General features: G+C 49.8%; 1 long non-coding RNA gene across 9 annotated transcripts in view; it reads left to right on the top strand.

Annotated features, from left to right (window-relative positions):
- Positions 1 to 24,930, top strand: part of LOC144378131 (uncharacterized) — a 149,664-nt gene that overhangs the window by 87,259 nt on the left and 37,475 nt on the right. For 8 of the 9 annotated variants that reach the window (XR_013439703.1, XR_013439702.1, XR_013439704.1 and 5 more), the window contains one exon: positions 20,987 to 21,128. This is a non-coding gene — a long non-coding RNA (uncharacterized LOC144378131). Of the gene's footprint in view, positions 1 to 20,986; positions 21,129 to 24,488; positions 24,580 to 24,930 lie in introns of all 9 variants that reach the window. The other variant, XR_013439709.1, reaches the window with a different exon arrangement.

The following is a 24,930-nucleotide window of genomic DNA, read 5'->3' as shown; positions in this document are numbered from 1 at the left end:
CATTCTTTGTATGTGAAGTTACTTTCATGTAAAACAGCAGCCTCTCATTACACATTCTGTTTTATTTGTATCAAAAAGGGATGATGTCTTTGGGCTGCAGGGGCAGCTACAGAGGCAGGGGGAGGAGGCCTAGAAATTTCTGGAAGAAGCAAGTCAGTTTCAGTATGAGAAGGGAGGCAAAGTTCGCAAATCAAATGTTTATATCAGAGTGTTTTCATTTTTGGAGCTCTGTGCGTCTTACCAGGGATTGGGCTTTTCCAATAAAAGGACAAGGGATGGGAGGTGAGAGGTACCATTTTCAGAGCTTTGGAGCATGAGGTAGGCATTGATCCTGGCCCGTGACTCCATTAGATTCAGGAGCTGAGGCTACCCTTACCTCACTCTTAAGATTCCTCGTTTCTTCTGATCACTCATCTTTACCACTCTGACTCTGCCACTGTTATAGGACCCTGAACTCTGCTCAGGAGATGCCAGGGGCCCAGACTCCCTTCTTTGTGTCCTGGGAGCCAGAGCCTTGTACCCATGTCCCTTTCCATGGTCAGGGGCATAGAGGGCACAGAGCTGAAGAGATATGGTTAAACCTGGGATTAGTATTGTTCTGGCATTTCACTTAACTCTATGTGGTGCGGTCACCTGCAGACCCGGGGTGGATAAACAAGTGTAGCCATTTTCCCCCCAAGGTGACCCAGTGGAGCCCCCACCTACCTGATGCTGAAATTTGTGTTTTGCCACAAGTCCACCATCCTCATCTGAAACACTGAAGCAGGAGGAAGTGTGGAGGGGCAGGAAAGAGCCTTCTTTGGGGATGCTTTCCTTTCCAAGTCCCTTTGCAGAAGGTACTTTCTTGGGGATGTGCTTCACTCTCTCCAGCCACAAGGCTTCCCGCCCAGCCAAGGACATGGGTCATGGAAACTTGGAGCCACGGTGGGGCAACATGATGACAAGGGTATCTGCGGGAAGCTGCAGCTGTCACTTTTTACTCTCTGACAGAGGAGTATGGTGGTGTGAGGTGTGTGTGTGTGTGTGTGTGTGTGTGTGTGTGTGTGTGGTGGAGGAGGCCGTCTTGGGCATCATTGTCTTGGGACATTGGTGCTGTTTGTAATTAATGAACCGTCCCTTCACTCTTCATCTGTTTTCAATGGAACTTTCCAACGAATGGATCATAATTACCAGAGCCAGTGTTCACAGACGCAGCAGCCTCTAGGTGAGGCACTTTTGAAGGAATCATCCACAGTTTCACAAAAGCTGTTTCTGGGACGGGTTGAAGCTTTGCATCTGCACATGGATATTCTTCATTCTTAGGACAGGCACGTGCACACACACACACACACACACACACACACGTGAATACCTTCATGTTTGTACACACAGAGGCAGGCATACATGGGCACACTTGCTCAAGCACAAAATCTGCATTTGTTTTACATGTACATTCACATTCATGTGCATATGCACACATCACACATGTACTCTTATGTATGTATGTAGTATACCTAGAGGCATACAGGTCCAAATGCTCTTGCACACGCATTTACAATGTGCATACAGTGTTCACAATTATGCACATAGCTGTGTGGATCTATATCCACATTGAAACACAATTGATTACACATTATACATGCTCTGGCAAAATGTCCGGGGGTCCCTGGACATTATCAGAGGCTTACAGGCACACATGTACGTCATGTATAATTGAATACTGCTTTCAGGTTCATTCATACACAAGCAGCATGTAACAAGTGAAATGTGGCATTGGTGGGGTTAATGGAGGCCCCAGACTCCCATAAATATTTATACGAAGCACTCAAGCTCTCAAAGTGGGAGAAGAACCTCTCCCCGCAAGCCCTTGTAAATCACGCGGCTGCTGTGTGTTACCTGTCAGATCCGGGGCTGTGCGGTCCAGGCCTCGCTCCACGAGGGCGACACATACGTGCTGGAGCACACAGCACTCTCCATGCCTAGTCAGATGTCCCAGCAAACAGGCCGAGGTTGGTCCCCTGCCCTGGGAATCTTCTTCAAGAAGCAAGAGGAAGAATTTCAGTGCTGCAGCTGCCTCCGCGAGCGCAGGGCTGGAGGGCAGGAAAGGCATCTGTGAATGTCTGAGACTAGGTTTCTCTAGTGGAGTTATCCTGGAGGGACAGCACGTGGGGGCTTTGGTGGCTAGCAGTGTGCAGAAATGAGGTGGGGGCCTGGGCAGGGTCCGGCTTCTGAAGCTGCTCTCCATTTGCTTGTCCCAGGAGCCAACTGAACCACAGGGTCCGCAGCCGCTGTAAGTCTGCCAGTGAATGCTCCTGGTCCAGTCTGCCACCTCAAAGCTGTTCACTCAATCAATGAACAAGTATGTGTTAGGGGTTTTTCATGTTCACTGCGCTTCTTGATGTTGACAATATAACAAGCAAAGACAGAAACCATCCCAGCCTTCGTGTAGCTTGCTGTCTATTAGGGGAGAAGAGATGTCCACCAGACACTGAACCAAAGAGTCAGTTGACCCAAGAGGGACAACTGCTATGGAGGAAATCGACCTGGCCCTCTGAGAGCTTACATAAGATAACGAAGACAAGCACAGGGCCCGCCTCCTGGAGGAAGAGATGTTTGAACTGAGATCTGAAGTTATCCAAATACAATGGGTAGGAGAAGAGCACCCCGGATCAAAGCCATCGGAGGGACACTTCTGTGATGCCAGATTTTTCTACATGAGCACCAGCAAATAAAGTAGTCATTAGCCACAAGTGGCTCTTCATGTGGATGAAAATCTGCATGTTTAAAGTTTTCATGAATTTTAAAATAAGTGGTCAGGGTCTCTGTCTCCTCTCTAATTTTTCTCTACCTCTGTTTTCTCATGTCCCTCACTCTGTTCAAACCACAGTGGCTGCCTTGCTGTTTCTGGAACATGCTGGATACTGCCCTTCCTAAGGGCATTTGCTGGAGCTGCTCCTTCAGCTGGAACCGTTTTCCCCAGATAAGCTTGTTGGAAAGTCCTGCATCTCCTTCCATTCCTTGCTCGGACTTAATTTGCTCATCCTGACCTTCCTGTTGAATCCGTTCCCCTTCCCCTTCCTGGGCACTGCTGACCTGCTTGTCCTCTACTATTTCTGGTTCTTTCTTTTCTCTCCTTTCACCCCCCCCACCCCTGCCCCAAGCACTAAGTACTTTACAATAATGGATTATTTATTTATTTATTGCTATTTTCTGACTCTGCCTGTGAAGTCAGGGTCTGATGACTGTTTTGTTCACTGATGTTCCTAAGCACCATGAACAGTGCCTGGCACTTAGTAGGACCTCAACAACCTCATAACCGGATGAATGAAAATGAGTTGAATACAATGCACTTAAAGAAGAAAAGGGTTATGTCTGTAAAGGCCTGAGTGTGGGGTCCTGGCTTCTATTTATCTCTCAATCAGTTATCTGTTTATCCTATTGATCTGTCTGTCTGTCCTCTTATCTATCATCTATCATATCTATCTTTCATATCTATTTATCCTCTCTCTTTAAAAATATATGCTGCTAAAATATATTTTTTTAAAGCTTGTTTGTGTGCCATTCTCTAAAATCTCACACACCGTCATTGGTGCCCTTTGAGACATATTCTGGTGTCTGAGGAGGAAGAAGAGGTTGCTATCTGACCTCAGAGGCAACAAGGGGCCATCACAGAAGGATCTTCTGGAGGCTCTGGGGTCTCACTGCTGGGCAGCATCCCACCTGCTTTCTCCCTTCCCTGCCCTCCAGTTATCCTTCTCCTAATTCTAACCTCTGCAAACAAATCAAACCAGCCAGCCAACCTACAACAAAAACTCTTAGCATTCTAGAGGCCCTGGATCCAATCCCCAGCACTTCCAAAAAGAAAAAATAAAACTCCCCCAAAATGACCCCCACCCTCATTGCTTTCTGAGCTGAGATGAAAGCCTCTCAAATACTTTTGTCCCCTTGACAAGTTATTTTTAAAAAGAAAGAGTATCTCTGAGTCTGACACATGTGAGGATTTTTTTTTTTTCTTTAAAGAAAACCCTTGCCAAATCAATAGTGCTCTTGTTTTAAGCAATGGCCAGGGTCTGAAGAGCAGGCTGGTGGTATATGTATGTATTCTGTATACACTCAAAAAAAAAAATTGTCTTCAATGTCCTCAGGTCAAAATGGACCTTCCCCAGGTCCGCTTTCTGTTTCATTGTATAATGGGAGGATCTCGAAAAGCAGAACCTGGAGGAAGAGGGGTAGACACACTTGGAGGACTTCACTTCCTCTGAGTGATTGGACTGGGGAATCAAAACACAGCCCAGAGCAACCTCTTCACCTCCTTGCATCCTCGGAAGACTTTTGGCTCCATCCCTTGCACTGGAAGGGATCAGGCATAAATGTCACTAGGCCCATTTCACAGCTAGATGAATAGAGTCAGGGAAATCTTGTTTCCAAGCAGAGGTGGGACAGAATGTTTTTCCAGGCACCTGCTAATACCCCTGGCAAGTGGACACCTCAAATCCCTGGTGGTTGCAGTTCTTGAGAAACAGGCTGATTTCTTAAGGAGGAATCTGCTTTCATATTTGCTGTCAGAGAGGTACTTTCCCAGAATGGCCCCGCTCTTTTTTGACCAATTCCCAGAGGCTTATAACTTACTTTCTAGGCCCTATCCTATCTTTCCAACATTGCCTGGGTCCTCTCTCAGAAACTCATCTCTTGATCCTGTCGCTGCTTTGTTTGCAAAATTAGCAAGTTATGGGTCTGACTTTGGCCTGGAGGAGAGGCAGAAATTTCAGTTCCGCCTAAACTGTGGCTTTGGCAGTCCAAGATGCTGAGCTCAGATCCTGATGTGATTTGGGGAAGGTCGAAGGGCAGAGGTTAAGTGCAGAGGCTCTCTGATGTCTTCAGAGCAGGTTTTCCTGCACAGTGTTCTGCCCAGCCTCTGGTTGCTTCAAGGTCAGCAGTGTGACCTTAAGGTTTCTTTAGGAAACTATCACCTCAATTATAGCTAAAAATCTGTCTTTTGCTTGAGTTCTCTACAGAGGATGGCTCTGCCATGTTTCCTTGGATGGCTCTCATTCCTCTCTCTTTGCACAAGGAGGGAGAAAACTCTTGGGAAGAGTCAAATGCTTCTCAGAAAATGGAGGCCTCAGGTGGAATCTTATGACAATATTGATGTTGTACTAGATTCATTCTATAAGTTCTGGGCCCAAGAATTCCAGAGCACTTTATCAAAGGGAGTAGTTTATAGGTAGCAAGGGAATTGATGACCATTGATGAGACCCAGAGAGGGATCCCTAGGAACACACCACATCAGACCCGACCTTGTATTATCTTTGGAAGATCAAGGACTGTGGACTCAAAGATCTTAATTTGGGAAATATTTTCCATGTACCTGGCACTGTTAAATATTTTACAACTATTAGCTCACTTAATCCTTAACAATAACCCTAAGAGATAGGAAACGGAACACAGAGAGGTTAAGCAAAGATACACATCTTGTAAGAGACAAATCAAACCCAGGCAGCCTGAACCTGGAGTCTGTGTCTTTAACCAGGATACTTTCTGAGGCCAGGTGTTGGATGATGGGTGAATTTGTAACTGGCTGAAAAGTGTTTTTGCAGTTTTATTCAGTGAGTCTTGGCCAAGAGCATCTCCTTCAGACCACTGTTCATTCTCTTTTCCTTAGGTCACGTTGCTTTTAAATTATTATTATTATTATTATTATTTTTCGGAGATAATGGGAACTAGTCCTGCTCTGAGATAATCTATGGCTCTCCTTCTCCAGCAAAGTCAGAGTCCTTCCTCTGAAATCCTCCTGGCACGGGGGCCTCGTTGGAACTCAGGTCTGGGAGCCAGGAAGGCAGATCTGATGTAAACGCAGCCCTTCTCTCAGGCAAGTCACTACACTTCTCTGAACCTCAATTGCCTCTCAGTAAAGCTGGGCACACCTGCCCCACTTCTGGTTTCTGGAGGGAATCTTCGGATCAAGAGCGTGTTGGGGATGTCTGGCGTGCGAATGGAGGTGGGTGGTAAGCTGCAGGTGTCTCCCCGGGAAGGTGTGAAGTCTTTCTCCGAAGGCTGAGTCTGAGCCATCTCTTGCAGTGTCTAGGGCCAGGCCTTAAGAAAAGGAGCAGGATCTGAAAGAATTCTCCTAGAAGCCACTGGGAAGCCTTTAGCTTAGACTTAGCCCAAAGCCCAGGCTCCCGAGTTGCAGCTGTGGGGATGTCAAGCAGGTCTGACGGGTTCCATGCTCTGGCCAGGATCTCTGGTTCAGTTCGCTCTGAAACTGATTGGCAGGGAAAGCCCCAGAAGGCAGAGTACAAACCCCAGCAGGAGCTCCTGGGAAGTGGGATTTACAGCCCTGAACACACAGCAGAGAAAGAATCTGGAGTTTCAGCCCTGAGTGCGAATATTCTCAGCCCCCTCCCCCAGGCCATTTTCAGATGCTCAGAGCCCCGGAGCCTTGATTGACAGGGGTTTCTAGCATTTTCCGGGCAATGAGAAATTTGCGTGTCACTATGTAAACTTGCCTCCCATCTTCAGAACCATGTGGTGGAGAGAACATCTGAGTTTTTAGATGGTGGGCTGGGGTCCCTAACCTGGTGACAAGATGGTCAGTTGTTGGTGTTCATGTTTCTGTGAGTCTGTGCAGAATGCGGGTCCTGTCCACATGTGGGCAGGTGCACATGGGCTCATGGGAGACTGTGTGCACGTGCATGTACAGCCACAGAAAAAGAGTTCCCTTCAGTGGTGAAGATGGTGGACTGGAGTCAGGTTGCCTGGGTTTGATGCTCACCATGACCTTCCTGGTGTCCCTGGGAGTCAACGGGGACAGGGGTGGGTATACAGGCCACTCCCCAGTGGCCCAGAGTGGAGTGCACATGTGAGTTCATGAGAGCATCAGGAACCAGTCCATCATTCACTCAACAAACGCTCACCTGCTCCATGCTAAGCACTGCTGTCCCCCTGAGCTTGCTTGTTCCTGGGTATCCCAAGCTATGACATAGCTTCAGAGATGAGCAGCCCATCTATTGACTGGGAACTTGGGGTTTGGACTCTGGGGTGCTGGTTAGATTTAGGTGGGAGCTTAAGTGGGGGAAAGGGTGAGAGAATGGAGAACTGAGACAGCCCCACTCAGACCCTGTGCATGAGAAGACAGAGAACGGCGCCATGCACAGAGGGAAGGATGGAGCCAACCTCTGGAGAATGCTCAGAGGCTTAAGAAGGCCTAATGACACCAGAGCTAAGAGGGTGAATTGGACCTTATTAAAATTAGTGAGAACACACACACGCACCAAAAATGGGAAGGAGGAAATAAAGAAGACATTATGATGTGGAGTCTGCATTGAGATGGGCCAAGAGTTGACTGTGAGCCTCCTAGTGACCAATGAGAAGAAGGAAAAAAGATCAACTTGAAGAGCCCTGGTGTTTCTGAAGGAAAAACAAATCCACTGCTCAGGGGAGACATAAACACTGCTGGTTCTGGGGCTGGAGAGAAATCTTTCTGGTGGATTGTCAAATACTTGGGCAGGTCTTTTGGTCAGAGAGGAGGTGAGTAGAGGCAGCAGAATCGGGTTGATGCCTCACCACAATTTCATTGTGACCTTAGAAGGTGGCTTGGCCTGTCTGAATCTGAGTTTCCTCCACTGGAACATGAGGGGTGGGGGGAGATGTGCCTTAGAGAGCTGTAAAAGTGAACTCACGGATGTGGCAGAAGTGCTGGGCACACAGTAGCTGATCAGTAAGGCTAGCCTGCTTCCTCTCTGCCTCCCAAACCTGCCTCTCTCTAATTAAAATTTCATTGCTCTTTTTCCCTCTCTTGCTTTGGGCCAGTTCCTCCCACTGCCCCTGGGGACCAGGGCACAGCCAGGTGGCTGCTGGCAGGGTGCCTGCTGAAATCAGGAGGGCCCTCAGCTCCCTGCTGGGCCTGTGTCCACAGGTGACCCGCTCTGAAGAGCCAGGCTCAGCCAGGCCACAGACTCCTGGGCCACTGCTGCTCCTAGCCCTGGGTGGGGCTGAGAACTCTGCTCGCAGCCAGCCACCACCTCATGTTCCTGTAGCACCCTGTACCTCTCCTTCCTCCTGCAAGTCCCGGGAATAGATAAATGATCTTCTGTGTGAACCAGTTGTTTTAACATCCACCTCCCAGCCGGAACACATGTGTCCTAAGGGTATGGGCTGTTCTGTCCTCCCTTGCCGCGTCAGTCTGCAAGGCCTGCTCAGCACCTGCCGCAGAGTGACTGCTCAACAGAGTGTTTGAAGCCAAGGGTGGGTGCATATCTGGAATCCCAGCCACACTTGAGCCCAAGTTCAAGACCAGCCTGGGTGAACGTAGTGAGACCGTGTCACAAAAATAAGGTCAGGGGCTGGGGTTATAGCTCAGTGACAGAGTGCTCGCCTAGCATGTGTAAGGCTCCCAGGTTTGATGGCCAGTACCATGTGCACCCACATGCGCTGAATAGATCAATGAATGAATGGGGTAAGTGAAGGACTGAAAGAAACTTTGGAATTATTGGTCCGGTGGGGTCAGGGTCACGATCTTCATTTTATAGATAAGGAAACTGAATTTTGATTTCCTCTTTTTAACCTCTTTCCCAGGTTGATTTTATTCATTTTACAGGCTTCGGTCAAAAAGTTTCTTCTTTGAAACACCTCGCCTAATGTTCTAGGCTGGGCCAGGCACCTCGCCCCCCCATCATTGTTAACCCTCCCCCTTCTCCAAGGTTTGGTCCGTTTCCCTTTTCTACATCTTCATCTGTGGGGATTGGTTCATTTGGTTTCATGCCCCTCTTAACTCCACCAGTTACATAATTTGCAGGGCCCAATGCAAAACGAAAACCAAGGGTCTCTTAAGTTCAAGGTGGCAATAGCCAAACATTAAACTGGTACTACTGCCTTTCTCATTGCAGGGACTTGTTTGACAGCAAAGACCTTGCAGATCTTATTGACTGGGGCTTCCTCTTGCCCAAGCCTTACACAGTGCCTGCTTCTCAATAGCATCTTATTTAACCATCCAGTGTATGAATGAGTGAACGCAGATGCACGAACAGAAGTTTCATAACCTCTCTGAGCTTCCGTTTTCCCATCTGCAAAATGGGACTGTCTTGCTTCCTTCCTCAGCAGAAGGACTCTGAAAAACATCCCATGTTTTGGTTTTAGATTCTGTTGACTTTCTCAGAGGCAGTGACATCACTGAGCCTCAGGGCCACTGGATCTCACAGCGCGTGTTCTGGAGCTAGTCGGGTTGAGGTGGTCTGAGGACAGAGGTCAGTCCTTTGTGGGGCGAGTGAGCCTGGCCTGATAAAGCCGGTGGACTCTGCTCTCTCAGGCAGCCAGTGTGCCACTAGTGACGTACTTCTACCTGGCTGGAGCCCAGGGACTGAGGGGAGGCCACGGCCTCCTCTTCTTTCTGAACTCTTATTTACTGTGCACCTACCATGTATTGGGCCTCATGCTAAGTACTTTGCATACCTGGTCTCTTTTCTCTTACCTTCATTTTTTGCAGAGGGAGAAATCAAGGGTCCTAGAGTAAGACTGGCCTGTCAAAGGTAGTCAGCCTCAGAAGCCAGAGGGGCCATTCCTTAGCCTGAGTCCTACTGAGAAAACAAAAAACAACAAAAATATCACAAGAGGGGTTTTATTCACAGAACCCCATTCACAGTGTGACTCTGGCAAACACCCCGTATTTCAGCTTTAGATGCTACTGACTCTCTGGGGCCCGAGCAATGACTATCCAGGCCCGTTGTGTCACTGGGTCTGGAGAGGACAGCCTCGACCAAGCCAGTATCAGGCAGATCCAGCAGAATCCAAACTGAGACAAACATTGCTTACTTTTTGGGGGGTGCCATTTTCACACGAATATTAAACTTGTCTTTAATTAAATGTCAGTCTTTAAGCTTAAAACTGCACTCAGACCTGTATCAACTTGCTTAAAAAAATAAACAAAAAACAAAAAACTCAAGGAATTGCATAATGTAAACAGAAAAGAATCCAGGAGCCAGAGACCCTGAAACTCTTCTCCCATAGCAAAGTTCTCCAGAATCTCCCGCGCAGGGCCTGTCACACAGTGTCTCCCCATCCCTGACTTCCACTCTCCTTTCAAAGATTACAGAAACCAAAGGCCGACTGCCTGCTTTTAACCATGGGATTTGAGTTTTCTCTGCAGTTGTGGCCAGTCACTTCCTCCTCCCATGGAAAGCATTTGCATTTTGAAACTTGGCAAGATAGACCCTTTATTTATTTATTTATGTATTTATTTATGTATTTATACATAAATATACAAGGGGCACTTGACCACTGAGCCATATTCCCAGCCTGTTTGGTATTTTATTTAGAGACAGGGTCTCACTGAGTTGCATAGGGCCTTGCTGTCGCTGAGGCTGGCTTTGAACTCGAGATCCTCCTGCCTCAGCTTCCCAAGCTGCTGGGATTATAGGCGGGCGCCATCTTCCTGGCTACTTATTTATTTTTTAAATGAACATGGGTACAATCTACACCAAAGTATCACGAAGCTCACTAGTTTTCTTGTGCTTAACCATATGCTTTGGACATCTTGTCTAAATGACCTCTGACTTTACGCTTTTTAACGGCTGCCTGGTGTTCCAGAAATTGCAGCTTGATGCATGCTCTTAACGATGCCACAGCAGTGAACATCCCCTGGATTTGAATGTGTAAAACAGGAGACTTCAAAGAAATGTCCTGCTTGGACCAGCTCTCTCTGGTCCGGCTTCCAGAATCACGGGGTTCTGTGGGCACTGGCTTTGACCTTCAGGGGAACTTGGGTGGGAGTCTCGGCCGTGGGAAAGAGCACAGGGCTACGTTTTCCATGCTGGGAAATAGTCTCTTACATACTGGTTTCCATTCTCCTGCTCGCACATGCACACTCTTTCCTAAACTCACATGCACCCACACAGCCCGGCACCCACTCAGAGCTCCTAATACCAGGAGGGAGAGCTTTCCCTGCCACGTATCGGCCTCCCACCACGAGCCTGAGCTGACCCCAGGTGGTGGAGTGGGCAGGTTGAGACACCTACTCAGCCCTCGCGGCAGGCCCGGTGCCGTCATAGGGACCTCACCTGCTGGTGCGTGTAGTTCTTTGAGGCTTTACAGATGAGGACATTTTGAGGCTGGATCAGGGACTGTCCTCCCCACAGACACAAACGGGTCAGGGCAGAGCCTGGTCACACCTTGTTGCTCTTTTGGATCTGGGAGGAATTACCCAAACCTGGCCGGCTGTGGGACCTGGAACCCTTAGCCGAATGCTCTCAGCCAAGGGGACTGTGGTGTATCCATTGTCCGCCTGGCGGCCTCTCCCAGCACCCAGAGCCCCAGGACAGACACGTCCTGATGTGATTCGACCACAACAAATTGAGAATGGTGGGGGGGCTTTTCCCGTCATTCCCTGGGGCTAGGGGCCCACTGATGGTCCCTCAAAGATGTCCATGTCCTAGTGCCTGGAACCCGAGGATGTGTTGCCTCATGGTGGCAAAAGTCTTCCCAGCTGTGATCAGTTAATGACCTTGAGGTGGGGAGAGTAACCTGGGTGTCTGGGGAGGGCCCGCGTCCTCATGTGGGCTCCGACAAATGGAGAACCTTTCCTGGCTGTGGTCAGAGGGAGAAGTGACTGTGGGAGCTGTGTTGGAGCAGCATTGCTGGCTTTGAAGGCCCAGGGAGGCAGCACGAGGCAGAGGCAGGCCAACGGGTTCTCCTCCAGCATCCAGATCGGGAACACAGTGACACCTTGCTTCATCCAGGAGGCTCCGTTCATTCACTCACAGGGTCCTTCCCCAGGCCTGTCAAGCACATGTCGTGCACACACACCATCAGTGGTTCTAGTGAGCTGGGGACCAGTGCTTACCAGGCCAGGTACAGTCCTAAGTAAAAATAATGATGATGGTACATTAAAAATGCTAATCTATTCATACTGATACTAATGATGGCAAACACTTCCGTCATGCCCACTAAGTACATTCTGCTAAGTACTTAACACATATCAATTCTTTCAGTCTTTACAACAATGTCAGGAGGCAGGTTACTCTTTGATTGCCGATTTTAGGTTTACCCATTTTACAGGTGGGGAAACTAAAACTCAGAGTGGTTAAATAACTTGCCCAGGGTCATACAGCCAAGAAGTCCAGCTAGGTTCGGAACGCAGGCCATCTGGGCCACATTAGGGTATTCTACACTGAGACCCGTACTCGCCTTCACATTTGCACTTAATATCGCACACACTCCACACTGTTCCAACCAGCCTCCTCCCTCAGACTTTCCTCTCCTTTTTCCCCTCCCCAGCCCATCACTGGCTAAGGGGCAGAAGACCCAGTGGATCAAGCTGAGTCGGACAGGGATTTTCACGGGTGGGTCTTGTCCAAGCTTCAAATAATGTGTCCATCTGGGAAAAAAAAAAGTCTCTAAAAATTTTTTTCCCCCAAATTTTAGATCTCCTTTTATGAAACTTCACTTAGTTCAGCCAGATGATTTGTTCCATGTGTAATTAAATGTGAGTCAATATGTCGAGCTTTGCAGAATTCATCAGACCTGGCAGCTCACAGTGGTGGGGACATCCTTGGTTGGCATGTCACTGTGACAGGTCTGGATGAGTGGCTTGCTGTTCAGGGCATCCTGCCCTGCCCTTGACCACAGGGCCTGGCTGGGCTGCCTGGGCCCGCCAGTGGACTCAGAGGTCCTGATGTTTTCAGGTGGCCAGCAGCTGGGGGGGGGGGGGATTAGCCACCTCCATACCTGCCTCTGGGGCAGGGCTGGGCCTGGCTGCTGGAACCTGTTGGGCCGGTTTGGAAGCTGTTATTACCAGGGCTCTCTGGGAAGGATGGAGACCCAGGGGAGAAGGAGGGAGGGAGGGAGAGGGAGAAGGGGTGGGAGGGTGGGGAGGACGGAGACAGAGGGGGTGGGGAGGCAGGAGGGGAGGGCAGAAGCTTAGCCTTGGCCCCTCCTGCCCTGCCCAGCGGCTCTGTCCCCCTGCACTCCCTCACGCTGGCTCCTGGGAGCAGCACAAGGCCTGGCCTAGAAAAAGGAGGAGAAGCAACCTGAGGAGCTCAGCCCCCCAGGTGGGGGTCGAGCTTGGTGCTGTTTCCTGAGGCTTTTTATTGGATTCAATGAGGGGATCTGGGGGCTCCGAGTCCCCGGTGCCTCGGAGGGAGGGGATAGACAGGGCACAGGGGGCCCCCCCACTCTGTGGAGATCCTGTCCCCACAGCCAGTGACCTGAGCAACAGGCTGAGCACAGTTACCTTCTTGCTGCTCCCAGTCATTTAGAGACTAATTACCCAAACAATTAAGGTCCAAGTCACTGTCCATATTATCCCCCTCCGTCCAACCCCACTCATCAACCCCCAACCACCTCTGACCCAGGAGGCGCTCACCTGCCCCCTCTCTCTCCTTCTGTGTGAATCACACCCAGCCCTGTGCGCTGGGGGCGGGCGAGTTGCAGACCCTCAGAGCTCAGCCTGCAGCCGGCACCCTGCCTGCCCATCTGAGGGACTCCCAGAGGACATCTCGGAGGAGGTGATGTCCGAGCAGGGCTTGGAGGACGAGGACGAGTAGGAGGGGGTAGATGGTGGCCCAGGTGGAGCCAGCGGAGAATCTGAAGAATTCCCACGTTGTCTGGCACACCCCACACTCAGCCCCTCTCTTTTGACGTAGGCCTGGTAGCTCTAAGTTTGCAGTTGAGGAAATCAATGTTCAGATAAAGAGGGGATGACTAGTCCAAAGGTCATGCAGTGAGACCCAGGGCCCGTGGGGCACCTAGGCAATCGGACTCAAAACCCATGCCCCATCTGCCAGAGTCCTTCTTCCATCGGGAAGGGTGTTCTAGGCTGAGGGAACAGCATGCAGGCCGGCAGGGAGGATGGAGGGGCAGGACCACATGGTGGCTGAAGCATTCCTGATATCTTGTGGGGGACCTCAGTGTGTGTGTGTGTGTGTGTGTGTGTGTGTGTGTGTGTATTTGTGAAGGGCCATGAGGTCAGGTTAGGACAGGCCTTGAGAGGTAGGAGGGGAAGTTTGGACCTTAGTAAAGAGGCAGAAGGAGGCCTTGAAGAACTTACTCTGAAAGGCTCAGGGACCTGAGAGGCAGGGCCGTCTTGTGCTTGGAGCGTGGGGATCCACAGAAGGCAGGATACACATCCTGGACATGGCCTCTTGCTGTGCTGTGACCTTAAGCAAGTCTCTGCTCCTATCGAGGCCATAGTATACCTACTCTGTGGAGTTGTATGGCTCTGTGTTTGAGCAGAATTTAGCACCGAGCTGGGCACACAGTGAGGGTGAGCTATGATGTGTGTAATTTCAGGAAATTTCTAACAGGGCTGGTATGGGGGCCTGTCAGGAAGCTCCAGGAAGGGAGAGACTGTGGTCTAGGGAGGCCTAGGGGGATTGTCACCGCTAGGTGGGAGTGGGCTGGCAGCTCGGGGAGCTGGGGCAGCCCCTCCCCTCCCCCCAGAGCTTACTGCCCTCCCCAGGAGCTCCTGAGTGATGCAGGTGGGGGTGGGAGAGAAACACTGCAAAGGTCACCTTGGGGCCCAGACTCTTCCAGGGAGTGGATGCAGGATGCTGGGCTGACAGCCCCAGGAGGAGGGCAGAGGGCAGCGGGAGCCTCTGTCCACCCCCAGTGCCCGTAAAGGACAGGCCTGCTGCCTGGGCGGCTGGGGTCACCAGGCTGTTTCTCGGTGTGCACCGACTTGGCCTGGAATGAGTCTCCTTTCTTCCCTCTGCTCGCCAGGTCTTTTGGTACCGGGATTGAACTCAGGGGCACTCGACCACGGAGACACCTTGCCGGCCCTATTCTGTATTTTATTTAGACACCGGCTCTCACTGAGTCGCTTAACAAAATGTCTCCAGAAGAAGTGCTGTGGCCTGGAGGTGACCTCCTGGAGGAGTCCCTGGCATGTGCTGTGAGATTACCCCTGCTCCACTGGTTAGCCATCAAAGGCTGTACCCTGAGGAGTGGCTTTGATTAGTTGGAAAAGGAACCGAGTGCCTTCCTAGACTCAGAGATCACACCCCAAAGCATCTTTGACCAGGGCCAACTTCTCCAGCCGGCACGGTAGGCATGGTACATACAGCCCATGGTACTCTTAGGGACACCCAGAAATGTCTTAATTTCTTTAAAATCAACCAATCTCTGTTCACTCCACATCCCCAGGGCCCAGTGGGTCCCATGTGGATACACGACCCACTGCGCCCCTTCCCTACAGATCCACATGCAGATTCAGCCCCGAAGTTGCCTACTTTAACATTCTCCCGACAGCTTGCAGAAACACGGGTCAGGCAACCCCCCGTTTGAAATGTTGACAAGCTCAGCTTCCTAATAAAATAAAAGCCTGTTTTCTATCTTTTCCCTGCCAAAGGCATCACGAATGATTGATTGATTGATTGATTTAAAGAAATTAAAACATGTCACATATTTTATAAGCAACTTAACTACCCGTGCTGGAGCCTGGATACCTGACATAAAGATTCTGCTTTTAAATGTGGAAATAAATATTTTTCAATACCCAAATCAATATAAGATACAAAAAGATGCATAATGAGCAAAAATAATTTCTCTTAAATGGCACTAACCACTCGTTCCCCAGGTTTTCCATGAGTGTATCCACAGTTTAGAAAAAAGCAAGTTAATATAAAAACGTAACCATGAATGTGGCCAAAGGTTCAGCCAGGTGTGGGAGTGCATATCTGTAATCCCAGTGGCTAGGGAGGCTGAGACAGGAGGATTGCAAGTTCAAAGCCAGCCTCAACAGCTTAGTGAGGCACTAAGCAACTCAGTAAGACCCTGAGTCTAAATAAAATACAAAATAAGGCTTGGAAGGTGGCTCGGTGGTCGAGTACCCCTGAATTCAATCCTGGGTACCAAAAAAAAAAAAAAACAACAACTTAGGTCCAGGAGTTGAAACATGAATCCTCTGTTCATCTTGACACATGCAGGCAGCTTTGAACCCTTCCCTCCTTCCGTCTGTTCTTGGGCGCTCAGAACCCTCTGGACCCCGACCCTCTTCTCCAGGGTCTTCTTCCTGACTTGCCCTCATGCTCACCTCACCCAGCGAAGCCTATGTTATCCAGCTTCAAGACGCACCTTCTGGCTCCTCCTGATGCTCTTCCCTTTGCCAGGAATATCTTCTCTTTCTGATTTTCGGGAATGTTGAAGTCCTCTGAATGCAGAACCTTATATTTTTCATGGGTGGATCCCAAACTTGTAGAATGGTGCCAGATATCCAATACCTATCCAATAATCGTATGGCCACCCTAGAGGGCTTCTAGATAACTTCAGAACTCTCTGCACTTTGTGCTGTCCTTGTCCCCCGGGAGTGTCGGGCACTGTTGCCTCTGCTTCCACAATGCTTTGTGTTGACTTCTTGTGATGACTGATCACAGAGCATCGTGGGCTTCGGAGGCTCCAGACCCGAATTCGAGGCCTGCTTTGGCACTTTAGTCATTCACTCATTCAACAGAGATTCCCGGGAGCATCTGCCTTCCCTGCACCAATCATGGGGAATTAAATGGGAAGCAAAGGCAGACCGGCACCGTGCCTCATGGAGCTTCCCACAGGCATGTTCCTTAGCCTTCCCAGGCCTTGGTTTCCTTAGCTGTGACAGGGCACATGCCCTTCCTTAGAGGGCTGTTGGGCAGATTCAGTGAGGTGGCACAGTGAGGGACTTGGTGCCTGGTAGGTGCCCAGTGGATTTCGTCTAGTGCCTGGCTTCCTCTGGGGGCTGTGAGCTCCTTCTCCAGGCGGGAGGATGTTCCCACTTCCTTTCTCTTCCCTTGGGCACAGAGGAAGTGACAGTCATTGTCGGCTGCTATGGAGAATAGATTGAGCTGCTCTTTGTGCCTGTCCACTTTTGGTGCTTTCTGGCACATGTTTTTTCACACACACACACACACACACACACACATACCTGGTCAGGTGGGGCCTGGTCTGGCCACACAGGCTCTTCCTAGGCCCTGGCTATCCTGCCTTTAGGAGTGAGCCCGTCTAGGCCAAGCAACAGTGCAGAGACCACCGGATTCCCAGGGCTCGGGCTTGCCTTGGGGCAGAGAGCCCAATCTCTGACCTGAGGTGGCTGAGGTCCCCAAGAAGGTACCTTTCCACCCAATTTCTCAGAATCTCTGGGGGGTGTTGAGAGAGGGCAGGTTAGAGAGGGTGAGAGAGGGCAGGACAGAATCCCCCCAACTTACCCCTGCTCCTGGGCCTCTGCTGGACTGCTCACGCTTCAATACCCAACATGTGACCAGACGGTCAGAGGCCCATTCCCTTGAACAAACAGCAGAACGTGTGAGCGGTGTTTGGCATCAGGCCTGGCCGTGGCTAGCTGGCCACTCAGTGGTGGAGGGACAGTCAGAGCCTGGACGCCTGGGTTCTAGTTCCAACCTCAAGGCCTGATCTAGCGCACGCGCCTTCTGGTCTTCAGGAACTAAGGCTCGGAGCTGGTTTAGCCCCTCCCCCTTTTTAATTAAATTCTTGGGTTTGGGGTAGAAAGACACGCGTAGGCCTTTCAGATCTAGCTCTGCGTGCCTTCCTTGGGTGCCTGCCACATGCCATCCTAGCTATTCCCAGGATCCCCTCCAGACCCCTTTGGTTCGGAGTTCCCGCCGTTTTGACTTGCCATCCCTCTCCTTTTCCTCTAGGACTTTTGATAACTCATGGGGACCTTCCAGGTTACGTGAGAGAGTCTGAAAACCCGAGAGGGGGTGGGAACCCCTGGAACCAAACAGAACAGGAAGTCTCATATCCTAAGAGATGGGGTGTCAAGGTATCCGGAGGTACAGTTGGAGGGAAATGTTGGCGTTCAAAGTGTGCCTATTCCATGTTTTCATTTGAAATTATTAGATACTTTGATATTATTTGAAAGTGACAAACCTCAGAAAACAGGGTTAAGGTTGGCTTTCTAGGCAGGGACTCGGCAAAATGTATCTTCAAAGGGCAATAGTTTAAAATTTAGATGCATCATTGCAATTATTATTTTTTAAGGTCACGTGTGGCTGAATATTGCAATTTTATATGGTTCTACCTAATATTTGGGGGTTACCTGGAAAATGTGAGGGCAGCCTAGAACTACCAGTGTTCTGAAGGAGGGAAGGCTCATGGTGGTTCATGACTGGAAATGGAGGGGTGGCCAACAAACGGGACGGGAGGCAAGCCAGGAAGGAGCTGTGACCAGCAGGCCAGCAGCCTGGGGTCCGGGGCTGGGTGAGGACAGGGGATTGGAGCTCCTTCTCACCTCCTTTTATCAATCTTGGCCTCAGGGTCCTTGCTGTGGCCACTCTGGGCTCCTGAATGCCCCATGAACTCTCTCCGTCTGAGACTCTCCCAGGCTGTCTCTCTGCCTGCGGTTCTCTGTCCCTGCCTCTGCCATGTCAGGGGGACACTGACTCAGAAGGTCTTAGGTTTGTTCTGCTCCTTTTGTCAGACATGATTCAATGCTCTTGAGGCTGGGTGTCTCCGTATTTGACTTATAACGACTCGTCTCATGTCTGTCTCCCCAGCGGGACTGTGGGCTCCTGAGGTCTAGGCCTGAGTCTGCTTGGCTTGTCACTGTCGCTCCATCCCCAGCACAGTGGCAGTCACAACGTGGCCATGCAACAGTGACTGTGGAGTCAATGGAAGGGTGGTCAGTATCCTCAGAATATCAAAGTCTCTAGCCAGCCCGGCCTCTTACTCAGCCCCAAACCAGGGTCGGTGTAATTTTCCAAATGGTTCATATGGAGCTTGTAACTTTGGAAATCAATGTGTGTTTTCATCAAGTTCAGAGCATTGAGAAAAATGGAACTTTGCCATCAGATGGTATTCTGAAGATGTAGCTATGACAGTAGAACAACCCCAAACTGGCTGGTGTCAAATAATGTCCCTTTCAGTTTGCTCACAGGTTCTATGGGTAGGAATCAGGAAAAGGTGCAATGGGGAGAAGCTCTTCTCTGCTCTGTAATATCAGGGGCCTCAGCTGGGGGGTACTCCAATAGTTGGGACTGGGAATCTACTTCCAGGATGCTTCTTCACTCCCCTGTCTGATGCCTGGGCTGGGCTGACTGAAGTTGGGCTCACGAAGGACCGTCCACCAGAGAGCCTACCTCTGGCCTCCAGTGCCATGGTCTCAAGGTTGATGGGTCGTAGGGAAGTAGAATTTCTAAAGGATGCTTCAGGCTTCAAAGTGTGATTACTCTGTTAAATAAAGTAGAAGCTGCGTGGCATGCTGTGGCACAGCCTAGGTAGTTACAAAGTGTCATTTCTGCATTCTATGGGTCAAAGTAGTCACAAGTCCCTTCAGTTCAAGGGGAGGGAAAATAGACCCCACTTTTCAATGGAAGTAGTGTCAGGGGATTTATGGCTGTGTTTTGAAACGGACTCACAGAGTGGTCAGCCCTTGGAGCATCCACACCTGGGGGCAGGGGAGATGGAACAAGGCTGCTGGATGCAGAACGTTCTTGTGAAGTGGTGATCAGTGGGTCACAGAGCTCGTGACGGAGGTCTCTGGGTATGCCAAAGGGTCTCCTTCTGTCTGCTCTTAGTCAACATGTTTATCATTACTTCAGTTAAAATCCAACAGTTTTCTGACTTTGTTGGGAAGGCCAAGAAGTGGGAGAAACCATCACAAGGTCAAAGCAGAGCTATGGCTTTTAGCTGGCTCCTGATACTACCTAACACTTATCCAATACTGCATTCAGTGCTTTCCTGTATAATTCCATTTAGTCACACCAATACCTTTATGAGGCAGGTCCCTGTATTGTCTTTACTTTATAGAAAGACACCTGAGACTCAGAGAAGCCAAGAGATTTGCCCAGGGCCACATGGTGTGTTAGACCTGCCAAAATGTTAATGCAACCCCTGACTGCGTGTACAGAAGCAAAGTGTCCCCAGTCGGGGAGGGAGACACATGGTGTTCTGTACTGGTTGGATCACCCCAGGGGTGGTTCTTATTTAATTCAGACATGGGACTCCATCCAGGGGATGGAGAGAGGGAGGGAGATTTTGAGGACATAGGACCTCACATGTTCTCACTCTCCCGTGCCTCTTATTGCTAGAGGCATGGAGACCGCAACGGGCTGGAGGTAACATTGCAGGTAGACCTGCAGCGAGTGGGCTCTTGAACGTGTATAAAGCCTGTAGCACGGGACCTGGTATTGAGTAGGGGACTCTCAAGGCTTAAAGTTAGGGCTTTCCTGGATGTTCTGTAAAAACCTTTTGTAAGGAGGTAAGAATTATTTTAATGATGAGCAAGCATCTTGCGTCCATTATTTCATTTGAACTTTGCAATAATAGTAATAATTGTGCACACCTTCTGGGATTATTATAGTTGAAGAAACCAAAGCACAGAGAGGTTGAGCAACTTGCCCAAGGCCATACTGTAACTGGCAGAGCTGGGATTTGAATCCAGTTCTCTGACTGTGATTCTATTGTCCTTGTCTGTGGATCTTCCAGGGACAAGATGAATCTGAGAGCGTTTGGTCAACTCTTAGGACAATGGAAGAGCTCCAGGTTTCTTTGTGTGGTTCTGACTCTTGGATCTTTGGTTTATTCAGCTGGAAACATGAAGGCCATTGATAGGATTTCTGAATTACTGGTGGTCTTGGGGACTAGCTGTGCCTGTGTGCCAGGTACTGGGCTAGCCCCGAGGGATACAGCCACAACCAAGACAGAAGAGACGTATGGAGCTGTGGTCTTATTGAAGAGAAGCAGCTGTCAGGCAGTGTGGTGGGGCCACCCTGGCACATGCCCATGCCTGGCTTAGCTCCCCCTGGGCCTCACTTCACAGCGCCACACTACCTGACTTCCAACTGCCCCAGGATATCCTCTCACTGTCTAAGCCCCCTGGGCCTTGCTCATGACACGTTAGAAAATTGATGGCTATCATGAGTAGCCCCCAACCCCAAAATATGGTCCTGGTGTGTTTATACCACGGCTCCTTCCTCCAGGCCGAGGGGATTCAGAGGTCAAGTTCTACCCTGAACTCCAGAGACCACAGCAGAGGGAGCCTCCAGGGAACTTGCCTGATTCATCACACTTTGATTTTTGTTTGTTGTAGTATCTGCTTCTGGTGGGACAGATGTGACTAAGACGTAAGGCAAACCTGGGTGCCTCGGAGAGCCCAGAAGAAGCTATTCCAGCATGGACAGGAGCCCTGGAAAGATCCTTGAACCAGGAGAAGTCTGAAGTGAGATCTCAGGGTGAGTGGGCATTAGCCAGCTAAAGGGGAGGAATCCGTGTTTCAGGACAGGGATGAGTATTTGGAGTTTAGGGGAAGGTGAGGACACAGTGTGTGTGTGCAGATGGTGGAGTGGGGTGGGGAGTTGTGAGACAGGAGGCAGAACCCAGACTATGAAGAGGCCACAGGGCCCAAGTGGCCTGGGGAACTGCAGGACGGTGGGCAGGGGAGTGCATGCAGATGGCGCCACTTAGAAGGACCTGGGAGGCAGGAGTGTATCTGAGGAGGACAGACCCCCCAGAGTTACTTAAGTCTGCTCTCAAAGCCCTGCTGGGAAGATTCCTGGGTCCCTTTCAAGGGACTTGCTTTTGCTGCCCGCCACCCCCTCTAAGCCCATAAAGCTGGGTACTTGGGGTAATTACAGGCTGGGAGAGGCCCGGAGCAGGGAGACTGGGGACATGTGGGGGGTGGGCGGGGTGCCGGCCGATGGGAGTTGTCATGCTGGCCTGGTTGCCAGCAAGGAAGCGTGCAGACACCAAGGTCCCTATAAAGTTGCCCAGTACAGGCCCTTTACAGGCATTCCGGGCTGGGACATGACATCACTGGCAGCCAATCAGGGGTTCCCCCAGTCCTCTTTTCTTCTTCGGGGCCTGTGTCTGTGGTTGCTGAGGTGCATTCTTGGTACAGTGGATGCTTTCTTTTGGAATGCGTGGAACCGATGGGTTTTGCAGTGACTGGCTGGGCAAGTCCTCTTTCAGGCAAAGCCAGTTGAGCCTGGAGTCCTTCCCTCCCTTCCAAGGAAGAGGGGCCTCCCAAGTTGATGGAAGGGGCCACCTGGAGACCCCTTCAAGCTGCAGCTTCAAAATCCTCTCAATGAACCAACTTCTTTTGGAGTATATTCTTTGAAGAACAACAATCCCTATGAGTTGAGAAGCAGTGACAAGAACCTGTGGAGCTAGAGAGATATGACTTTGAGCCCTGCGTCCACTCCTTACCACCTGTGCTGTTGTACAAATTTCCATGGTCTCTGAACCTCAGGTTTCCCATCTGTAAAATGGGCTGACGTTCTACTCTGCAGGGTGGTTTTGGGAGGACCAGATTTAATGGATGGGTATTAATATCTGACGAACATTAGCCGGTATTTTTGACAAACCCATTCTTCCTTACAGCACTTGATTTAAAGACTTAAAAAGTCTTTCCAGGTCTACTTCCCACACTCCATTTATGGGGCAGATGATCTTAAGGAAGACGGAAATGAGGCCCAGACAGACTGAGGGTCTTGTGAAAGCTGTTCTTTCTAATTAAGCGCTGTTTGTAGTTCTTTTGTGAAGCATGATCATTTGTTAGCTCCAGTTAAAAGAAACTATAAAACCAATATATAACCCAACTGAAAGTTTAGAAAACGAGAGAAGAAAACCTTCCCCACAAGGCTAACAGCGCCCCATTGGAAGCACTGGGACTTTTATGTTAATATCCAGTTTGTACTTACTGCTCTTGACAATAAACTTGAAAGGTGAACGTAGTATAAACGTGTCTTTGCTCGCTGTGCCAGACTTCCAGATTATCATATTCATGGCCACCTATTACTTCATCAAATTGATGCTGGGTATGGCTGAATTTTACTTTCAATTTTCTCCTATTTTAAATAATGCTCCAATGAACACTTTTCTGTTTTCTGCAGAGCATTTCTCTTTATTTGTCTCATTTCCTTAGGATAAATTCCCAGAAGCAGAATCAGTGGGTCTCAGGGCAGGAACATTTTTGTGGTTTGTGATACATATTTTCCAATTTACTTGCCATAAAGCCTGTTCTAATTTACTTTGCCTCCAGCAGCTTGTCCGTTTAGTAATTTCAGGGCAACCTTACCAGCATTAGGTATTATTATTTATTATTTAGTCTGCTACTAGATAAACTGTTATTCTTTTTTTTTTTTTTAAATTTTAACTTACTTTTCTTTGATTATCTGTGGAGTTAAAGGTGTGTGTATGTGCATGTGTGTGTGTGTGTGTGTGTGTGTGTGTGTGTGTGTGTGTCTGTGTATCAACAGATTTAAATTCTCTTTTTAACATTCTCTGATAGTTTTGGAGGGATTGAATAAGGCGAGTCTTACAAAATGCAAGGATACCATTCCTGTGTGCTTGTAAAAGGCAAATATATTCTCTCCCCTGCCAGACAGTAATCATTGTAATAAACTGGGGCTGCCGCCAAAGTTGAAATAAACAAATGATTACAGCACACAATAGAAGAAGCTCAAACCAGACCCTGATGAATGAAGTCGCTAATGTGGCTTCCTGTGGCGGATGTCAGCCAAGGGCTTCCCCTGGGAGTTACCTTGGGTCCTCGTGAGCCATAAATGTGAGGAGAGAAAGACATGCCTGGGGGCTGGAGGGGGTGTACTCTGGTTTCTTCAGAGAGCAGGATGCAGAAGAGCTTCCCGGGGAAAGGAGTTTGGGCAGGTGCATGAGGGACGGTTAGCTGAGAGTACCTGAGGTAGGGGCACGTGGTGATTAGGTTCCCACCCCAACCTGGAACTGAGCACCCCGGTGGGTCGTGATGACAGGGTCCGGAGCAGACAGACCCAGGTTCCAAACTTGGCTCCACAGGCAGATTTGTGGAAGCGGTGCCCACGGGTTGAGGGTTGATCAGGAGCCCAGGCAACATAGCCTGTCCCCTTTGTTCCTGGCCTCATCTGGCTCTCCAGGCTGGGGTCTCATTCCTATAGGACACCCAGCCTGTCTCTTTGCTTATCCGAGGAGGTAGTCTTTTATTTATCCTGGTTTTTTTTTTTTAATTGTTTTATTTTTGGTACCAGGGGTTGAACCCAGGGCCATTTAACCCCTGAGCCACATCCCCAGCCCTTTTTAGTTTTTACTTTGAGACAGGGGCTTGCTAAGTTGCTCAGGGCCTCATCAAGTTGCTGAGACTGGCCTTGAACTTGCAGTTCTGCTGCCTCAACCTCCCGAGGGGCTGGGATTACAGGTGTGCGTCACCACGCCAGGTTCTTCCTCCTGGTTCTAAGGTTGACTTTGAGGCCAGCTGCCTGCAGACTTCTCAGATGTCTATCCTCAGAGCTCCCCGGGTGCATGTCTGCACACTGGGTGGGTGATAAGCAAGCCCTGTCTGGGCTGTTTCCTCTTGGGACATTGAAAGCACGTGGGTTCTCTCAGGGGAGTGTATGCCTCTTGCTTAGATTTTATAGGTGAGGTTTTGGGGCTCATTGTCCTTGTCACCCTGAGGTTCACTTCCCTCTTCCAGGAAGCCTTCTTTGACCTCTGCAGTTGGCATGACCCCTTCCTTCACCCTCCTCTATAGAAGCTTTCTTGCTGTTTGTATGGCACCAGTCTGGTGCTTGGTGTGCTCACAGGTGGACTCTCCTTCCTAGATGCCCGTCTCCTAATCCTCCCGTGGGGTGACCTCATCCTTAGCACTGGCCTTGGTCCTTTGCAGATTCTCAAGGAATATTTGCTGAATAGGTGAGTGATGAAATAAGTCCTTGACCATTCACGACATGCTCCCACCACACGTTATCTTCTTTGGTACAAGTTCACTGTCAAGGCCAAGTAGTATTGTACCCATTTTACAGAAGGCCACAAGGACACCAGCTGACACTCACTGAAAGTCTCAGCACTTTACAAGTAGTGTCCCGTGCCATTTTCCCTCATCCTCATGCCACTGGGAGGGATCGGAGACTTGCTGAGGACAAGTGACTTGCCCAGGTTACATTATGAGGAAGGGACAGAGCCTGAGTCCGACCCCCAGTTCTGTGAGTTGCCAAAGTTCCCACTCTGCCACACCACCCTTCCCAAGGGTATCACCTCTCCCAT

This window comes from Ictidomys tridecemlineatus, chromosome 5, assembly GCF_052094955.1.
Source record: "Ictidomys tridecemlineatus isolate mIctTri1 chromosome 5, mIctTri1.hap1, whole genome shotgun sequence".
Classification (NCBI taxonomy): Eukaryota; Metazoa; Chordata; class Mammalia; order Rodentia; family Sciuridae; genus Ictidomys; species Ictidomys tridecemlineatus.
The sequence above is the reverse complement of the archived record's forward strand: the minus strand, read 5'-3'. Positions and strand labels throughout refer to the sequence as shown.